The sequence below is a fragment of the Sciurus vulgaris genome (genome assembly GCF_902686455.1).
Source record: "Sciurus vulgaris genome assembly, chromosome: 14".
Lineage (NCBI taxonomy): Eukaryota > Metazoa > Chordata > Mammalia > Rodentia > Sciuridae > Sciurus > Sciurus vulgaris.
This window is the reverse complement of record NC_136475.1, coordinates 51,358,172-51,378,574: the sequence shown is the minus strand read 5'-3', so window position 1 is coordinate 51,378,574 and position 20,403 is coordinate 51,358,172. Positions and strand designations below refer to the sequence as shown.

General features: G+C 36.0%; 1 long non-coding RNA gene across 3 annotated transcripts in view; it reads left to right on the top strand.

The window, feature by feature from the left end:
* The window catches only part of LOC306643914, a 74,741-nt gene extending 54,747 nt beyond the window's left edge, over positions 1 to 19,994 (top strand). For 2 of the 3 annotated variants that reach the window (XR_013759117.1, XR_013759119.1), the window contains exon 3: positions 19,676 to 19,994. This is a non-coding gene — a long non-coding RNA (uncharacterized lncRNA). Of the gene's footprint in view, positions 1 to 16,550; positions 16,703 to 19,675 lie in introns of all 3 variants that reach the window. The other variant, XR_013759118.1, reaches the window with a different exon arrangement.
* The last annotated feature ends 409 nt before the right edge of the window (positions 19,995 to 20,403 follow it).

Here is a 20,403-nt window from a genome sequence, read left to right as displayed (position 1 = left end):
ACAAGCAATCAACAAACATATGGAAAAATGCTCAACATCTCTAGTAATAAGAGAAATGCAAATCACAACCACCCTAAGATTCCATCTCACCCCAATTAGAATGGCGATTATCAAGAATACGAGCAACAACAGGTGTTGGCGAGGATGTGGGGAGAAAGGTACACTCATACATTGCTGGTGGGGCTGCAAATTAGTGCAGCCACTCTGGAAAGCAGTGTGGAGATTCCTTAGAAAACTTGGAATGGACCCTCCATTTGACCCAGCTATCCCACTCCTTGGCCTATACCCAAAGGACTTAAAATCAGCATACTACAGAGATACAGCCACATCAATGTTCATAGCTGCTCAATTCACAATAGCCAGACTGTGGAACCAACCTAGATGCCCTTCAATTGATGAGTGGATAAAGAAACTGTGGTATATATATATACAATGGAATATTACTCAGCCATAAAGAACGATAAAATTATGGCATTTGCAGGCAAATGGATGAAATTGGAGAATATCATGCTAAGTGAGATAAGCCAATCTCAAAAAGCCAAAGGACGAATGATATCGCTAATAAGTGGAGGATGACACATAATGGGGGGGAGGGAAGGGTTAGTGTTAGGGTTAGAGTTAGGGTTAGGGAGGGGGGCAAGTATGGAGGAAGGAAGTACTGTATAGAGGGTAAAGAGGGGTGGGAGGGGTGGGGGGAAGGGAAAAAATAACAGAATGAATCAAACAACATTACTCTATGTAAATTTATGATTACACAAATGGTATGCCTTTACGCCATGTACAAACAGAGAAACATGTATCCCATTTGTTTACAATAAAAAAATTTAAAAACAAACAAACAAACAAACAAACAAACAAAACAAAACAAAAAAAAAAAAAACCAAAAAATATGACCAATTATCCAGTGTGGTATTTGATGGGCTCTTTTAATCTGAATACTATTGTATTTCTTTTCTTTACTTTTGGAAATGTTAATGTCATTTCTTTTATCATCATCATCATCATCTTCTTCTTCTCTTACAAATATATGTATTTGTAAAATATATATATACATTTTTACTATATATAGTATATATATGTATATGTACACTATACACTTATTTTTTAATTGGTTCTTTTTAGTTATACATTGTGGTGCTCCATTAGGTTTATGTTGGAAATTCCCAGTGGATACTCCCCTCCTCCTTATTATACTCCCTATTTTAAATAATGTGTTTGTACCTTTTTATCTCACTGGAATGGAATCTGAGCAAATTCTTTGGTAGTCTTCTAATTTATTAATTTCCTATTACACTATTTTACCTATTAAGGTTTAAAAAAATTAAGCACTAATTTCCATTTTCAAGATTTTGAACTATAAAAAAATGTAACTGTTTTTAGAGAAGGTTTAGGTTCAAAGAAGTGAACCCTTAAGAATGTAAGTTCCTGGCTGCCTTTTCCAGTTGATTCACCTGCTTTGTGTTTCTCCTAGCATTGTATTTTGATATGAGATAAATTCCAAAGGGCAGGGACTGTTCTATTCAGGGCAGTATCCTTTGTTTAAAACAATGTCTGACACATTGTTGCTAAATAAAAGTTTGTTAAGTGAATGAATGAGTTAATGTTGTGATCCAGAGATGATGTCTTTGTATAAGATGGATGCATTTCTTTTTCAAATTTTCACCTTTTATACTTTATCTCTCATTACTTTGAGCTTATTTGGAGGTGGAGAGTGGCTCAAAACATGTATTTACAACATCATCTTGATCTGAAGTTGTGGTTAAATAGATACATATATATTAGCAGCCATTGGCCTAATAGGAATGGATAGTGTGCTATAATTATCTGTGCTCATTATATCTCACACAGCCTTAAAATACTTTAAAATTTTAAGAATTTGAACTTCACAAACTCAGACTAATTTCCTAAGTACATCTTGATTTAATTTTCCTCTATGCTCTAATGGTGTGTAGCATTAAAAATTTCACTTTATAGTTACCTTGATGGAAATCTGCCAAAATAGTCATTGAAGATAGCTTGTCAAATTAGTCTTTTTCCATATGATTGTAATTGTGAAAACGGGGGAAGATTCTGCATAATATAACTTGCCTAGAGATTTAATTAGAAATATGTCACTAAAGAACATTTGGCATATGTATAAGTTTTCTCTTGCTGCTATAACAAATTATCACAAACATAGCATCTTAAAATAATATTCATTTGTTATCTTACAGATCCATAGAACAGAAATCTGTCATGTCATTCTGGATTCCCTGCTTTGGATCTTACAAAGCCAAAATCAAGGTGTTGGTAGAGCTCACTCCTTTTTGGAAGTCGTATCTAAGCCAATCATGCCTTTTCATTTTCTGTACTTCTGATGCTTTCGCCTTGCTGGCCTAGGGCAAAGCGATTCCTAGAGATAGTAAGTGACTCACGTTTGAGTGTGCCAATCTAGAGTCAACATTCCAGCTACTTCCTTTGTCAAAGTCTCACATTCTGGATGACTATCCACTTGCTCTACCCAGAGCCAGGTACCAGTCAACCAGGGACAACTTCTAAGCTCTAGAACCCAGTGAAATTATTTGAACTAGCCAATTCTAAACCTGTGTGCCCTGCCTCACCTATTTCTTCTTTTGGAAACCACAATGAAGGCTTCTGTCTCCTGACCAACCCTTGTGCTCTGTGTGGCGTGGTGTGGCCTATTCTCTTGGCAATCATGAGTAACAAACTGTGTTTTCAGTGGTAAGTAGCTCTTGATCTGTTGGCCTCACCATACTGAATAATAATAATGTAATCTACATTTTATTTTATTATTTGTTATTTATGTATTTTTAAATTTTATTTTTTAAATATATAAGATACAGATGTAACAATATAATACTATTTGTCATGAGATGATACACCAAGCCTTGATTACGTTGTGTGGGGTATCTCAGAGAAATGATGACAGTGTTGCTGTTTTCTGAGAATGTCTAGCCCACAAAAGAAGCAGGGATGACTCAGTAAATCAGCCCTGAGGCTGTATCTCTGTAGTATGCTGATTTTAAGTCCTTTGGGTATAGGCCAAGGAGTGGGATAGCTGGGTCAAATGGTGGGTCCATTCCAAGTTTTCTAAGGAATCTCCACACTGCTTTCCAGAGTGGCTGCACTAATTTGCAACCCCACCAGCAATGTATGAGTGTACCTTTTCCCCCACATCCTCGCCAACACCTATTGTTGCTTGTGTTCCTGATAATCGCCATTCTAATTGGGGTGAGATGGAATCTTAGCGTAGTTTTGATTTGCATTTCTCTTATTACTAGAGATGTTGAACATTTTTTCATATATCTGTTGGTTGCTTGTAGATCTTCTGTGAAGTGTCTGTTCATTTCCTTAGCCCATTTATTGATTGGATTATTTTTATTCTTGGTGTAGAGTTTTTGAGTTCTTTATATATTCTGGAAATTAGTGTTCTATCTGAAGTGTTTGTGGTAAAGATTTTCTCCCACTCTGTAGGCTCTCTCTTCACATTGCTGATACTTTCTTTGCTGAGAGAAGCTTTTTAGTTTGAATCTATCCCAGTTGTTGATTCTTGCTTTTATTTCTTGTGCTATGGGAGTCCTGTTAAGGAAGTCTGATCCTAAGCCAACATGTTGAAGATTTGGACCTATTTTTTCTTCTATAAGATGAAGGGTCTCAGGTCTAATTCCGAGGTCCTTGATCCATTGTGAGTTGAGTTTTGTGCAGGGTGAGAGATAGGGGTTTAATTTCATTCTGTTGCATATGGATTTCCAGTTTTCCCAGCACTATTTGTTGAAGAGGCTATCTTTTCTCCACTGCATATTTTTGGAACCTCTGTCTAGTATGAGAAAATTGTATTTATTTGGGTTTGTGTCCATGTCCTCTATTCTGTACCATTGATCTACCTGTCTATTTTGGTACCAATACCATGCTGGTTTTGTTATTATTGCTTTGTAGTAGAGTTGAAGATCTGGTGTTGCGATACCCTCTGCTTTGCTCTTTCTGCTAAGGACTGCTTTAGCTATACTGGGTTTCTTATTCTTCCAGATGCATTTCATGATTGCTTGGTCTATTTCTGTAAGGTACATCACTGGGATTTTAATTGGAATTGCATTGAATCTGTAGAGCACTTTTGGTAGTATGGCCATTTTGACAATATTAATTCTTCCTATCCAAGAATATGGAAGATCTTTCTGTCTTCTAAGATTTTCTTTAATTTCTTTCTTTAGTGTTCTGTAATTCTCATTGTAGAAGTCTTTCACCTCTTTTGTTAGATTGATTCCCAAGTATTTTATTTTTTTCGATGCTATTGTGAATGGGGTAGTTTTCCTAACTTCTCTTTCTGAAGATTCATCACTTATGTATAAAAATGCATTGCATTTATGAGCATTGATCTTGTAACCTGCTACTTTGCTGAATTCACTTATGAGTTCTAAAAGTTTTCTGGTGGAATTTCCAGGTTCCTCTAAATATATAATCATGTCATCAGCGAACAGGGATAGTTTGAGTTCTTCTTTTCCTATTCGTATCCATTTAATTTCTTTGGTTTGTCTAATTGCTTTGGCTAGAGTTTCAAGGACGATGTTGAATAGAAGTGGTAAAAGAGGGCATCCCTGCCTTGTTCCAGTTTTTAGGGGGAATGCTTTCAGTTTTTCACCATTTAGAATGATATTGGCCATGGGCTTAGCGTAGATGGCCTTTACAATGTTAAGGAATGTTCCCTCATAGCTGCTCAATTCACAATAGCCAGATTGTAGTACCAACCTAGATGTCCTTCAATTGATGAATGGATAAAGAAACTGGTATATATATATATATATATATATATATATATATATATATATATACAATGGAATATTATTCAGCCATAAAGAATGATAAAATTATGGCATTTGCAGGCAAATGGATGAAATTGGAGAATATCATGCTAAGTGAGATAAGCCAATCTCAAAAAACGAAAGGATGAATGATCTCACTGATAAGCGGATGATGACACATAATGGGGAATGGGAGGGGTTACTGTTAGGGTTAGGGTTAGGGTTAGGGAGAGGGGGCAAGAATGGAGGAAGGAAGGACTGTATAGAGGGAAAAGAGGGATGGGAGGGGTGGGGGAGAAGGGAAAAAATAACAGAATGAATCAAACAATATTATCCTATGTAAATTCATGATTACACAAATGGTATGCCTTGACTCCATGTACAGAGAAACAACATGTATCCCATTTGTTTACAATAAAAAAAAATCAACCGTGTGGCTGAAATTTTGGTAACCCAGAGTGCTCCAGGTTTTATTCAGTATTGCCTCTAGTCCCTAAGTCCATTTTCAGAGTACTTTAGAGCAGTGCTTCTAAAACTTTAATGTGCATATTAATTTCCTTGTATGTGAGTTCAAATGCAGGTTCTGTAAAATCTGCATTTCAAAACACAAGATTATTCAGGTTGTTGGCAAGGTCCAGTTCCACCCATGCTCTGACCCTTCAATTATCCAGTTGGCAATGACAAATTAAGTCCTATTCATGCTTTCAGTCCCTTTGACTTCCTCTTGCAATACCTGTCTCTGACTTCCCTTTCTACTTTTAAGGGGAAATGTGATTACTTGGGATCCACTTTGATAATCCTGAGTAATCTTTCTATGCTAAGGTCTAACTTAATTAGATCTGCAGCATTCTTTCATTATAATGGAACATAGTCACAGAAGTGATGAACGAAGACCATGGAAGCCAAAATTCTGCCTACCACATCATTTTAGAAGTTAAATAAGAAATGCTGGCTTCAAAATTTGCCTCATACTATCGATTGCAATCTTTGGTTTATCAGTTAAGACTTTCTGTGATTAAAATGGATTTAGACTAGCAACTGAGAAAATTATTCTGTAAGAAATGGACCATTTAAGCATGAGTCTAATTTTGTTCCTGTTATGCATAGGCTGAGATATTAAGCTAGTTAGATACTTAGACTGTACTCTCTTCTAGTAGAAATTCCTTGTATTTCTCTGAGTAGAAATGTTAGGTGTCTCAGTGTCCCTTCATGCACATTTAACTTCTCAGGATTCCTTAACGCTTGTAACACTTTTCTATCATAGTACCTTTATATTGACTTTGTCTACTTTCTTACATGTTCATTAGGGAAAAAATTCTGAGACATAGTTATAGGCTGATAGGTTAAAAGATCTGACTCAGATTGCTTAGCACATGAACACAGTTCAGTACACCTCTGTAATAAATACAGGACCAAATCATGCCAATGTAAGGCAACTCAAAGATCATTTTCTCCCATTACTTGGGGATCTTTTGAGGTGGTTGCAAGTATGTTCTTTCCTCCCACCATGAGTGCTTATCTCTCATTTGCTTTAGTCCTGTTTTTCTTTTCTCCTTCCTTCTTTGTCAGCTTTTATATTCTCATGTCTGCTGTTTCCCCTTATCTTCTCTGTGTTCCTTCTATTCCTCTGTGTGCATGTCCTAATCCTGTTTTATGGATTTCATCATCATGTGATTTCATCACTCACTTTGTTTATCTGAGTTTTTTTTTTTTTTTTTAATTTCCTTGGATTGCCTTTTTTTCTTTTCATTTTCTTTGTGTTTTTCTAACAAGCATTCTGTCTTATATCATTTGTTCTTCAAACATAGTTTCCCTCCAAATGAGACCTATACAATCTGGTTTTTGGTAAATGAATCTATAGTACCTGTTGAAGTCCATTGCTAGTTGAGGTAAGAGAAGCAATACTAATGATCCTGATTTGCAGTGTGAACTTGGACTTAGATATGGAGTATTCCCCACATAATCCCATCTATTCAAATTATATCTTTAATTTTATAACTTCATAATATTACATGGTGAGGACAGATAACCACCCAAAGGTTAAGTGTTTTTAAATTTCTTGCCAAAACAGGAGGGCATGGCAGCCTTATGAGTTGGCTCAAGTTCAGAGACATGCTTCTCATGTTTTTCATGCCTTTATAAAAGAAGTTCAGAGTTGCTCCAGCCCTAACATCTCATACGCCAAGAGTTCTGAATTTGTCCCTGTAGGGTACACTGTGGTTAGTACACTATGTGCTTAATGAATTTCTGTTTGGGGATTAAGCTCAGCTCTGAGCTCCTTCAAATCTGAACTATCATTATTTCCCCAATATAAGTTAGATTTACCAAAACCTCGCCATGCACTTGGTATGCTGCTCAGCTGCTCTCTAACTCATGGAAGATAGGTGGGGTTTTCCTTTGGCTGTGGTAGTTTCAACAAAATCAGACTTGGCTTTTGCAAATTCCTTTTGCTTTTAAGAAGTCAGGTCTGGCCTTTGAAAACCATTAGGATCTTTTGCAAGGCTTTAAAGAAAAATATTTTGTGAGAGTCAAGTCCAGGTTTTTTGTTTTTATTCTTTAAACTGCCACTATCTTGGGGAAACTGGGCAAATGAGCCAATTCCTCATGTTTTCAGGATTTAAGCAATACCATACATGATACAAATGGGTAACATTTTGCCTGTTTGGATCCTTCCGCTACAAATATTACAAAACAAAACAAAAACAAAAAATCAGAAACAACCAACACTGAGACATCGTTTCCCTATTTAATCAGATGTTTCAGGTCACATGTCTTGTCTCTTGGTTATTCAGTGTCATCTCTTTCCTTACAGAAATGAACTTCTTTTGCTGTGTACTCATGATAATCGCGTGGGACAAATGACAGGATACATGGAGGCTTTCATAAGTGTGGTGTTTGGGAGACACTTTCCCTGTCTGTGTTAGGCTAAAAAGCAGGATCATAACTTGCTGAAGGGTTTATCTTCATATTTTCCCTCTTTTATACTCTAAAACTTACAGTATATTGAAGCACTAAAGATTACACATGCTATAGGTCTTCCACAATATAAAAAGAAGCAAAGGAGAAAATGTAATGGTAATGATTTAAGGTAAAAACAAAGTAGAATTTCTTGAATGCTGAGATTGGTAAGGGGAGTCTACTATGTATTAAAATGTTGTATGTCTCATCTTATTCAGTTCTGCTAACTACCACATGAGGGAGGTGTGATCCTCATCACTGACAGATAAAATGGGGACTGGGAGAAGCAGGAGTACTTGAGGTCACTGAGAGAGACACCAGTATTCAACAGCAGGTGTGTCTTTCTCCATGTTATGCTCTTTTCAGCACAATGGCTAGAATGGCATTTGAGATGTTTTTCCTTCTAAAAGTCTTTAAATTCTTATTTGCAGCAGTTCAGAATAATTTAATTGAAGTCTGGAGGTAAAAATAATGGAAAGAGGACTGGGGTTGTGGCTCAATGGTAGAGTGCTTGCCTACCATGTGTGAGGCACTGGGTTTGATCTTCAGCAACACATTAAAATAAATAAATAAATAAATAAATAAATAAATAAATAAAATAAAGTTACAAAAAAAAAAAATAATAATGGAATAATGGAAAGAGAACTTGCCCAGGTTTGATGAGACCTGGGTTCTGGAGCTGGACCTGGTTTCCACATGTGAAAGTAGAGAACCAGCTGCTTACTTTGCCAGGATCTTGTCAGTAGCAAAGCAGTATATCCAAGCAAGATGCTATATACATATTTTTAATTTTTTCAGTTGTTGATGGATCTTTATTTTATTCATTTATTTATATGCAATGTTGAAAATCAAACCTGGTGCCTCACACATGCTAGGCAGGTGCTATACCACTGAGTCACAACCCGAGCCCCAAGATGCTACAATGAATAAGAAAATGTTAGCACTGGTTTTCCTGGAAGGTTAATAGAACACAGTTTAGGGTTTTCCCAGTACTCATTCTACTAGATCCCCTGCCTCCAGGGAAGGAGTGTTTCTATTCAAAACCAAAAATTCACCAGTCAACAAGACACAGATAGTATAACTTGTGTCCACTGCCTTGTTTAGTGTGTCACTGAGTTATTAGAACAAAGAAAGAACATAAATGGCTCCTGACTGTGGCAAAAACAATAGTCATAACTTTTGGATCCAACTCAGAATCATAGGTGGTATTGTTAGGCATGCCTTCATGAACTGATCTGCCCATAGTCTCATTTTTTTACACAATGTATCATGTATCAAAATGTTACATTGTGCCATAAATATGTACAATTTTTATTAGTTAAAAATTTAAAATTTAACAAAAAAGCTATGAATTCCTACCTCATGAGTAAAGCAACAGAAGTGGAGAGGTCTTGTGATTTGCCCTCATCATTGAGGGTGCAGAAGAGAACTACCTTCAAGTACGATGTTCTTCCTGTTGCAAAACATGGAAGCTAATCTTATCTTTGAACACATCTCTTTCCTGTGAAATCACAGCTCTCCCTTACTTTATTTTAGGCCCTAAAACACCTGCATTGCATATGCTGACCATGGATCACTGCATCTAGAACATTTGGGTACGTTTTCTGGTCCTGGAAGCAGGTAGCAGTGAATATAGCCAAAATTTTCCAAAAAAATACTTCCTTTAGCAGTTTGTTTTCTTCTTTTTTAAAATTCGAATTTATTTTTAACTAATAAACCCATAAGAATTATATATATTTATGGCATAACATGGTATTTTGATACAAATATGCATTGTGTAATGCTTAAATCAGGGTAATATATCTTTCTGATCAAACATTTGTAATTTCTTTATGGTGCAAACTTCTAGCATTTTGAAAAATACAATACATTATTGTTATCTATAGTTATCCTACTCTATAAAAGCACTCCAGAACTTCTTACTCTTATCTAAATATAACTTAGTATCTATTGATCAATCTTCCCCTACCCCCCTGGACTATTCTCCCCAACATCTGGTACCCGCTTTTCTGTTCTTAACTTCTGTAAGATCAAGATTTTTAGGTTCCAGAAAAGAATGGAATCTTGTAGTACTTGTCTTTCTGTTCCTGATTTATTTTACTTAACAAAATGATATGCAGTTCTACCCATGTTGTCATGAATGGTGGGATTTCATTTTATTTTATGGTAGAATAGTATTTCATGTTGCCCATTTTAAAATCAGGTTATTTGGTTTTTTGCTATTGAGTTTTTGGAATTCCTTATAAATTCTGGATGTTAACTCCTTCTTAGATACATAGCTTGAGAAAATTTTCTCTCATTCTGGAGGTTGTTTTTTTACTACATTGATTATATCCTTTGCTGAGCAGAAGTTTTTTTTTGTTTGTTTGTTTGTTTTTGTTTTTGTTTAATGTAACTGCATTTGTTTTTGCTTTTGTTTCCTATACTTTAGATCTTATCCAAAAATCCTTGCCTATTACAACATCCTGAAGTGTTTTGCCTATGTTTCTTCTAGCAGTTTCAAAGCTTCAGGTTTCACATTTCAGTTTTAAATACATTTTGAGTGAATTTTTGTAACTAGTGAGAGATAGGGAATCTAGTTTCTTTCTTTCTTTCTTTCTTTTTTTTTTTTTTGGCATGTGTATATCCAAATTTCCCAGCATCATTTATTGAAAAATGCTGTCTTTCCTCCATTTTGTGTTTTTAGCACTTTTGTTGAAAACCAGTTGGCTGTCCATGAGTGAGTTTCATCTCATTTCTTTGGTACTGGGGTGTTTTAGTCAGCTTTTTTGCCATTGCGACACTAACAATTTTAGAGTAGGAAAAGTTTATTTGGGGGCTCCTGGATTCAGAGATCTCAGTCCATAGACAGCTGACTCCATTGCTCTGTGCCTGAGATGTGTGCCAAAACATCATGGTGAAAGGGTGTGGCAGAAGATAACAACTCAGGACATCATACCAGGAAGCAGACAAAGCATTCAACTCTCCAGGGGCAAAATATATACCTGCAAAACACGTCTGTAGGGACCTACCTCCTCCAGCCATACCCTACCTGCCTACAGTTACCACCCAAATTAATCCCTAATTAGGTTAAAGCTCTTATAATCCAATCATTTTACTTCTAAACTTTCTTGCATTGTCTTACATGTGAATTTTTGGGGGATGCTTCATATCTAAATCATAACATGGAGGTGAACCCGGGGCACTTTACCACCAAACCACATCCCTAGACCTTTTTATTTTTTGAGATAAGGTCTTATTAAATTGTTTAGGGCCTTGCTAAATTGGCTTTGAACTTGCAATCCTTCTGCCTCAGCCTCCTGAGTAGCTAGGATTATAGGAATGTGCCACCACACCCTGGCATGTGTGGGTTTACTTCTAGTCTTTCTATTTGGTTCCCTTGGTCTCTATGTTTAATTTTATTCCAATATCATGGTTTTCAGCTACTATAGCTTTATAGTGTATTTTGAAGTCAGGTAGTATGATGCCTCATGCAAAAGCTCAAGATTGCTTTGGTTTATTTGAGGTCTTTTGTGGTTCCATACAATTTTTTTTCTAGTTCTCTGAAGAATGTCTTAGCATTTTGATAGAATTGCACTGAATTTGTAGATGAGTAGTATAGACATTTTAACAGCATTTATTCTTCCAATGTACAAACATAGGATGTCTTTTCACTATTTTGATGTGTTCTCATTCTTTTTTCAATGTTTTACAGTTTTCATTGTAAAGATTTTTTACTTCTTTGGTTAAGTTTATTCTTAGGTATTTTATGTTTTGTAGGTGTTGTAAATGGGATTGCTGGATTGCTTTCTTGGTATCTATTTCAGACTATTGGTATATAGCAAAGCTGATTTTTTTTGGGGGGGGAGTACCAGGGATTGAACTCAGGGGCACTAGATCACTAAGCCACATCCCCGCCCTATTTTGTATTTTATTTAGAGACAGGGTCTCATTGAGTTGTTTAGTGCCTTGCTTTTGCTGAGAGTGGATCTGAATTCACGATCCTCCTACCTCAGTAATCCACTGGGATTACAGGCATGCACCACTGCGCCTGGCCAAAGCTGATTTTTGAATGTTGATTTTTATATCCTGCAGCTTTACTAAATTTGTTTATTCTAGTGTGTGTGTGTGTGTGTGTGTGTGTGTGTGTGTGTGTGTGCGCGCGCATGTGTGAAGTTTTTGGGGTTTTCTAAACATAGACTCATGTCATCTGCAAACAGTGACAATTTGACTTCCTCTTTTCCAATTAGGATTCCTCTTGTTTCTTTCTCTTGTCTTCTTTGACTAGGACTTCCAGTGCAATGTCAAATAAAAATGGGGAAATTGGACATCCTCGTCTTGTTCTAGTTTTTAGAGAAAAAGCTTAGTTTTTAATCCACTCACTATGATGTCTGTGATAATATATATGGTCTTTATTTGAAGTATGTTCCTTCTATACCTAATTTGTTCAACACTTTTATCATGAAGGTATATTTTTTATATGATTTTTTTGCATCTATTGAGGTGATCATATGGTTTTATCTTTCAGTTCATTGGCATATTGTATCACGTTTATTGATTTACGTATATTGAACTATCCATGCATCCCTTGGATGAATCCAACTTCATTATAGAGAATAATTTTTTTTTAATTTATTTTTTTGGTACTGGGAATTGATCACAAGGTGCTCTACCACTGAACTACACCCCAGCCCTTTTTATTTTGGATACAGGGTCTCACTAAGTTACTTAGTTAACCTTGAATTTGAGATTCTCTTGACTCAGCCACCTGAGTTGCTGGGATTACAGGCATGTGCCACCATGCCTGGCTGAATAATTTTTCTAATGTGCTGCTGCATTCAGTTTGTTAATATTCTGTTGACATTTTTACATCTTGACCTGTAGTTTCTTTTTTGTAGAATCCATGATGGTTTTGGTATCAGGGTAATGTTAGTCTTATAGAATGAATCTGGAGGAATAATCTTCTCTTTAATTATTTTGGAATAATTTAAGAAATATTAGCATTAGTTCTTCTTTAAAAGTTTGGTAGAATTTATCAGGGAAATCATTTGATCCTGGACTTTTCTTTGGTGTGAGACTTTTTTCAATCTCATTACTTGTGCTGATCTGTTCAGGTTTTCTATTTCTTCATGTTTCAATATTGGCAGGGTATATATGGCCAGGAATTGTCCATTTATTCTAAGCTATCAACTTCGTTGGTGTATAGTTGTTCATAATAATCTCTAATGAGTTTATGTGTTTCCGTGGTGTCAGTTGTAATGTTTCCCTTTTTGTCTCTAAGTTTGACTCTTTCTTAGTCTAGTTAAGGGTTTTTAAATTTTGTTTATCTTTTCAAAGAACCAGTTCTTTGTTTTATTGATCTTTTGTAGTTTTTTAGTTCCTATTTTATTTATTTCTGTGTTGAACTTTATTATTTGTTTTTAAAATTAATTTATTTTTATTATTTCTTTCTACTAAATTTGGGCTTGTTTGTTCTTGTTCTGCTAGTTCTTTGAGATACAGTGGTAGGTTGTTTACTTGAGCTCTTTCTTGTGATGTTTGATTTTGTTGATGGTAATTAATTTTTCTCTTAGTACTGCTTTTGCTGTATCTTACAGGTTTTGGTATGCTATGTTTTCATCTTCATTGTTTTGAGAGATTTTAAAAATCCTTCTTCACTTCTTCCTTGATTCATTGGTTGTTCCAGAGTAGGCTGTTTAATTTCCATGTCTTTGTACAGTTTCCAATGTTTTTCTTATTAAACTTTAGTTTTATTGCATTGTAGTTGAAAAAGATGATCAATATAATTTCAGTTGTCAAAAATTTTTTTGGTCTATCACATGATCTATCCTGAAGAACGTTCCAGGTGCTATTGAGAAGAATATGTATTCACAGTTGTTGAACGTAATGTCTATGAGGTCCATTTGGTTTAGGGTACAATTTAGCTCCTTTTGTTTCCTTGTTATTTTCTGACTGGATAATCTGTCTGTTGCTGAAAGTTGGGTGTTAAAGGTCCCCTACTAGCCTGGGTGTGGTGGCACATGCCTGTAATCCCAGCAGCTTGGGAGACTGAGGCAGGAGGATCGAGTTCAAAGCCAGCCTCTGCAAAAGCAAGGTGCTAAACAACTCAGTAAGATCTTTCTCTAAATAAAATATAAAATAGGGCTGGGGACGTGGCTCAGTGGCCGAGTGCCACTGAGTTCAATCCCAGGTACCCCTCGCCAAAAAAAAAAAAATCCTACTATTATTGTACTGCAGTCTATCTCTCCTTCTCTCCTTTTATTAATATTTGCTTTATATATTGAGTGTTTTGATACTGGGTGCATATATATTGAGATTTGTTATTTCTCTTGCTGAATTGATGCCTTTATTGTTTTATTATAATCTTGTCTCTTTTGCTGCTTTCAATTTATAATCTATTTTATCTGATATAAATTTGGCACCTCCTGCTTTTACTGTTCTTAGTTTGAGTATTTCGAGTCTGCTATCTTATCTATCATTCATAAACTAAAAAAAGTAAAAAGCTTATGCAAACCTCTTGTTATACCAGTTATGCTTATTCATGTACCATTCCAATGCTCAATGTTGCTTCAGGCTCTATCAGTTCTTGTATTAGTCAACTTCGGTCACTACAATGAAATAACTGAGGCAGCTAACTTATAAAGTAAGAGAATTCTATTTAACTCACAGTTTTGGAGGTTGGAGGCTAAAGAGCCTGCATTGACTCAGTTCTGGTGAAGGCCTTCCTGGCTGCTGTCACATTGTAGCAGAGTTGTGTGTGTGTGTGTGTGTGTGTGTGTGTTTATGTGTGTGTAAGAGCTTATATTAGAGCTTATATTAACAGACAGGAAGTCAAAGAGAGAGAGAGAGTCTGATGTCATGTAGTCCTTCCAAGGGCATGATCCTAGTGACCTAAGAACTTTTTAATAGGCTGAAACTCCTAAAGATTCTACCATCTAAAAATGGTATCAACCTATAGAATAAGACTTTAACATACAGACCTTGGGGGATACTCAATATCCAAATCATAGCAATCCTCATCATGGCAAGTTATCTTATTTATTTATTTTTAAAACACGAGGGAAAAGTTTATTGACATTGGTCAGGGCAATGATTCTTTTTTTTTTAAATACAAATAAGTTTTAATTTTTTTATTGGTTCTTTTTGGAAAAGAATGAATACATATTGTACATGTTATACATGACGGTAGAATTCATTTTGATAAAATTACACAAGCATGGAATACATCTTTTTCTAATTAGGATTCCATTCTTTAAAAAAATGTTCTGATTAGTTATACATGACAATGAATGCATTTAGACATATTGTACACAAAAGGAGCGCAGCTGCTTCCTCTGGTTGAACATGGTACAGAGTCACACAGGTAGTGTAATCATTCATGTATATAGAGTAATAATGTCCACTTCATTCCACCGTCCTTCCTATCCCCATACCCCCTCCCCTTCTCCCACACCCCTCTGCACAATTCAAAGTTCCTTCATTCTGTGCTCCCCACCCCCATTATGGATTAGCATCTGTTTGTCAGAGTAAACATTTAGTCTTTGGCTTTTTGGGATTGGCTTATTTCACTTAGTTTGATATTCTCCAGCTCCATCCATTTACCAGCTGAGTAATATTCTATTGTGTATATGTACCACGTTTTCTTTATCCATTCATCTGTTGAATGGCGTCTAGGTTGGTTCCATAGATTAGCTATTATGAATTGAGCTGCTATAAACATTGATGTGGCTGTGTAGAACCCCATTCTTATGGATGTACATGATGGTGGGATTCACTACAGTATATTCATGCTTGTACATAGGAAAATTATTTCAGATTTATTCCACCATCTTTCCTTTTCCTATACACCCTCCCTTGCCTTTTTCTAATCTACTAAGATCTATTCTTTCACTCTCTCCCCTTATTGTGGGTTAGTATCCACCTATCAGTGAAAACATTCAACCTTTGGCTTTTTGGAATTGGCTATTTCATTTAGCATGATAGTCTCTAGTTCCATCCATTTACTGGCAAATGTCATAAAGACATTCTTCTAAATGGCTGAGTAATACTCCATTGTATATATATATACTACATTTTCTTTCTCCATTCATCTGTGCAAGGGCACCTAGACTGATTCCATAGCTTAGCTATTGTGAATTGAACTACTATAAATATCAATGTGGCTGCATCACTATAGTATGCTAATTTTAAGTCCTTTGGGTATATGCTGAGGAGCCTGTTAACTGGATCAAATGGTTTGGTTCCATTCCAAGTTTTTTGAGCAATCTCCATACTGCTTTCCAGAGTGGTTGAACCAATGTGTAGTCCCACCAGTATGTCTGAGTGTACTTTTTCCCCCCACATCCTTGCACTACAAATTGTTGACAGCCACTTGTTGGAGAGAATCTGTGTATCAGATTAAAACTTAGAGCAGGTGAATTTCTGGGTTCTCTTAGGCCTGTGAAGCTATAATTTTGCAATATTGATATTGATCAACTGTAAGAAGTTGATAACCACAGTGGTGATCAGTGTAGACAATCATCTTTTTACCTTTTTTTTTTTTTTTTTTTTTTTTTTAATGGGGTCTCACTCTGTTGCCTAGACTGGCCTCAAACTCTTGGGCTCAATCAATTCTCCTGCCTCAGTAGCTGCCTGTACAGGCACACAGCACTGCATCCAGTTTAGACAGTCACTTTGTATTAGTATTTTATTGTTTCTATTTTAAATGAGGCTCATGTTTTATTTTTATGTTTTTGAGTTCAGTGTTTCTTTATTCACCAACAAAAGTTTATTTCTAAATGTCTCTTTCTCATGCATATTTCTTTTGTTTTTATTAAGGAAAGCCTTATAAGGGGAGTCTTCACCTAGTTTTCAGACTCTGATCCATCTTCTTCTTGACTAATCTGGAAGCAATGAGGTTCATAAGTTTTCTTGTCAGAATCAGTCATATGAAACAATCACAAAGATTATTCTTTTTGAAGTATTTCTTGGTAAGATATTTCAAATACCTTTTAAAGAACTGTTTTTCAGAAATAATTGTGATTCTATTTTTGAAGCATTCAATGTGAACAACATTCCTGAGATTTCATTTTTCTGTTGATTTTAACCTTCTCCTATAGAAACTGTTCAAAATTTAGAGTAAAATATTTCTTCTTCTACTGGATGAGTAAGGTTCAAATTCAACTTCCAGATTTTAGTTTTTTGCCTGTGGCACCAACTTGAGAGCTAGCCATGCTATCAGGGGCTCACGTTTTAAATGCTTCTTTAACTCTCAGGAGGGTATTCGGAGACTTATATCTCCATGTGCTATTGGATATTAGGCATTGTAGGTTGAAGGATATTAGGAATAGGATAATTTGTCAGTTCTCCTGCTTGGTTTGAACCATTGCTACCTTTATTTCCTCTCCATTTTCCTGTTTTGGTGAGTGTTCCATATTTTTGTTGTACCAAGTCTTTTCTGTAAAGGGCCAGATAGTGAATATTTTAGAACTTCTGGGTCATGTAGGAATTGGTCATGTATTCTCTTTTTTTCCCTCCTTTTTATCCTATTTGTTCTTAATTCTTTAAAAAATGTTGTTAGCTTTCAGGCAGTATAAAAACTAGCTGTGGGATACATGTGGCCCAGGACCCATGGATTGCAAACTCCTGGGAAATATTATAGTTTTTTTTCCTTTAAAGAGGCTCATGTTGGTGGACAGTTGGTTGTTTGTATTTTTCACTATTTCAAACAATAAACAAGGCTGCAGTGGAAATGCTATTAACCGTGTCCTTGTTCAAGTGTGCCAACAGAAGCCTAGAAATGGAATCAATAGGAAAAGGGTATTTGCATTTAACAGTGGGACAGGTATTGCTAAACTGCATTCCCTACATTCTTGTGAAAAACTTGATATTATCAAAGTTGAATTTTTGCCCATCTGATGAATGATAAAATGGTGTTTCACTTTTTAAAATTACATTTTCTTCATTCCTAGTGTTGTTGGGAACCTTTTCATGTATTTAGCAGGCATTTAAATGGATTTTTCTGTGAATTTCCTATTAATTTACCTTTTTGTCCTTTTTCATTTTGATGTGCTATCATTAATCTTTTCTCTGTTTTCCTTGTTTTGCACAATTTCTAACCAGTCTGTAACTTGTCTTTTAATCCTCCATAGAAATGTCATATTTTTCTTTTAGATAAACTAATAGTCTTTCACTTTGTGACTCCCAGGGGTGTTATGTCTTGTGTTGGATGCTTCTATTATCAGATTAGAAGTACATTTTTTTTTGGGGGGGGGGCTACTATTTTTATTCCTAATCACAACTCTGCTGTCTCTCAAATTCATGTTTTCTTATACATATATACACACACACTGCTTGTATGCCTACATCCTTTGTCTTTTTTTTGTAACACTAATTTAAATTTATGGCAGTTTAACTTCAATCATATACAAAAACTCTGATCCTTTACATTTTTTTCTTCCAGCCACCCCTCCCACCCCTCTTATCCCTCTATACAGTCCCTCCTTCCTTCATTCCTGCCCTCCTCCCACCCCCCATTATGTATCATCATCTGCTTATCAGCGAAATCATTTGTCCTTTAGTATTTTGAGATTGGCTTATCTCACTTAGCATGATAGTACATTGTTTTTAATAGTACATTTGAGTAAATTCCTACCAGAATTTGAGGGAAGGAGAACATGGATTTCATTTAAACAACGTCTATGTTTTTTTGCTTGGTTGTTGGGAAACCCAGGTAAATCTATTGTTCATCTGTGGTAACCGTTCTACTTTTCAGTCTATGCTATAGTTACTAGATGTCAGTGTTAAAAAAAAGTAACTACAAACCTGGGAGTAAGCTGGGCACTAGGAAAAGCTATCCCTGAATCAAAATCCAAGGCAGAAAATTGGTCAGCAGAAGACCTCAGATGTGAATGGGTCAATTCTGAGAATCCATGTGTATAGGACAAACTTGATTGGCAGTACGGGGGGACTGATGGTGGACAAGGCCTGGAAATAGGGGTGGATGCATGCAGTTAATGCAATCTGTAACCCCAAGTTCTGATCCTATGTGTGCTTTACAACTTGTACAGGCTCACAATCCCTCATCCATAATCCAGAAATCCAAAAAAATCTAAAAAATCAGAATTTAAAAAATTGTTGTCAAAATATGACCTAACTGAATATGAAACTACTTACAGTCTTTATCCCACTTTGAAAATTCATACATTGTGCTGCATAAATAACATGTGGTTGATTTTAGGTTGTTGCTTCTGGCCCTACTATAGATTATTGTATAATATCTAGTGTATGTATGTTCTTATCATTCTAAAATCCAAACAATTCTAAACTCTGAAGCATATCTGACCTGAAGTGTTTCTGTTAAGGAATTGTGAACTTGAAAAATAGATGTCTTATTTGAAGACCTAGACAGAATTAAATCCTCCTTTGGCTCTTTATTGTTCCTTATTTCACTTTCTAACATCATTTAAAATAATCCTGTCACATATGCATTTTCTTTTTTTTTTTTTTTGGGTACTGGAGATTGAACTCAGGGGCACTTGACCACTGAGCCACAACCCCAACCCTATTTTGTATTTTATTTAGAGACAGGGTCTCACTGAGTTGTTTAGTGCCTCACTTTTGCTGAGACTGGCTTTGAACACGCGATCTTCCTGCCTCAGCCTCCGTAGCTGCTGAGATTATAGGTGTGTGCCACCATGCCCGGTCACATATGCATTTTCAAAAAATAATTCTGTTGCATTTGCAGTTTTACTATATGCTCCAATTTAAAAAAAAATTTTTTTTTGGCAAAAGTGATGTGGCAAATAGCCTTCAAGATGACCTAAATAATCCTTGCCCTTGTGTAGTCCTATCTAAGTTGGAGCTGCTCTGCCTGCCCATTCAGAATATGGACAGAGATGGTTATGTGTGACTTCTAAGACATTTCACCTTCTGCTTTGGTCTTTTAATCTCTGGTTCTACAGGAAGCCAGTTGCCATGTTGTGAGAATACACAAAGAGCTCCAAGAAGAAGCCCAAGTGGAGAGGAGCCAATCTGTCAGCCATGTGAGCAAGACACCTTGCAAATGGATCCTTCAGTCCCAGACAAGCCTTCAGATGACTATAGCTCTGGTCCACACCTTGACTGCAATACTATGAGAGAACCTGAATCACAAGAGCCAAACAAAACCTCTCTCATATATGTGATCCATAGAAAACATGAGGATAATCAATGACTGACTGATGTTCCGTTAGCCCCTGAGCTTTTGGCTGATAGAAATAGATAATTAATACAATAAATAATAAATAATGAATAATTAATTAATTTTTAAAAAGTATCTACCATTTTATTTCCCATGATTCTGTAGATGGGTTGGGCAGTTCTACTGGTCTTGCCCAGACTTTTTCATGGAGCTGTGTTCAGTCTAACATGGTGTCTCACCCTCAGTTGTGGGACCTCAGCTGAGATGGTTGGAAAGCTGGGCTCTTCCCCTTCATATGTCTCTCATTGGTATCAAAATTCAAGTATTTTGCTGGGTGCAGTGGTGCACATCTGTAATCCTAGCAACTTGGGAGGTTAAGGCAGGAGAATCACAAATTCAAAGCCAGCCTAAGCAATTTAGTGAGGCTCTAAGGAACCTAGGAAGATCCTGTCTCAAAATATAAAAATAAAAAAGGACTGGGGATGTGGCACCCCTGGATCCAATATCTGG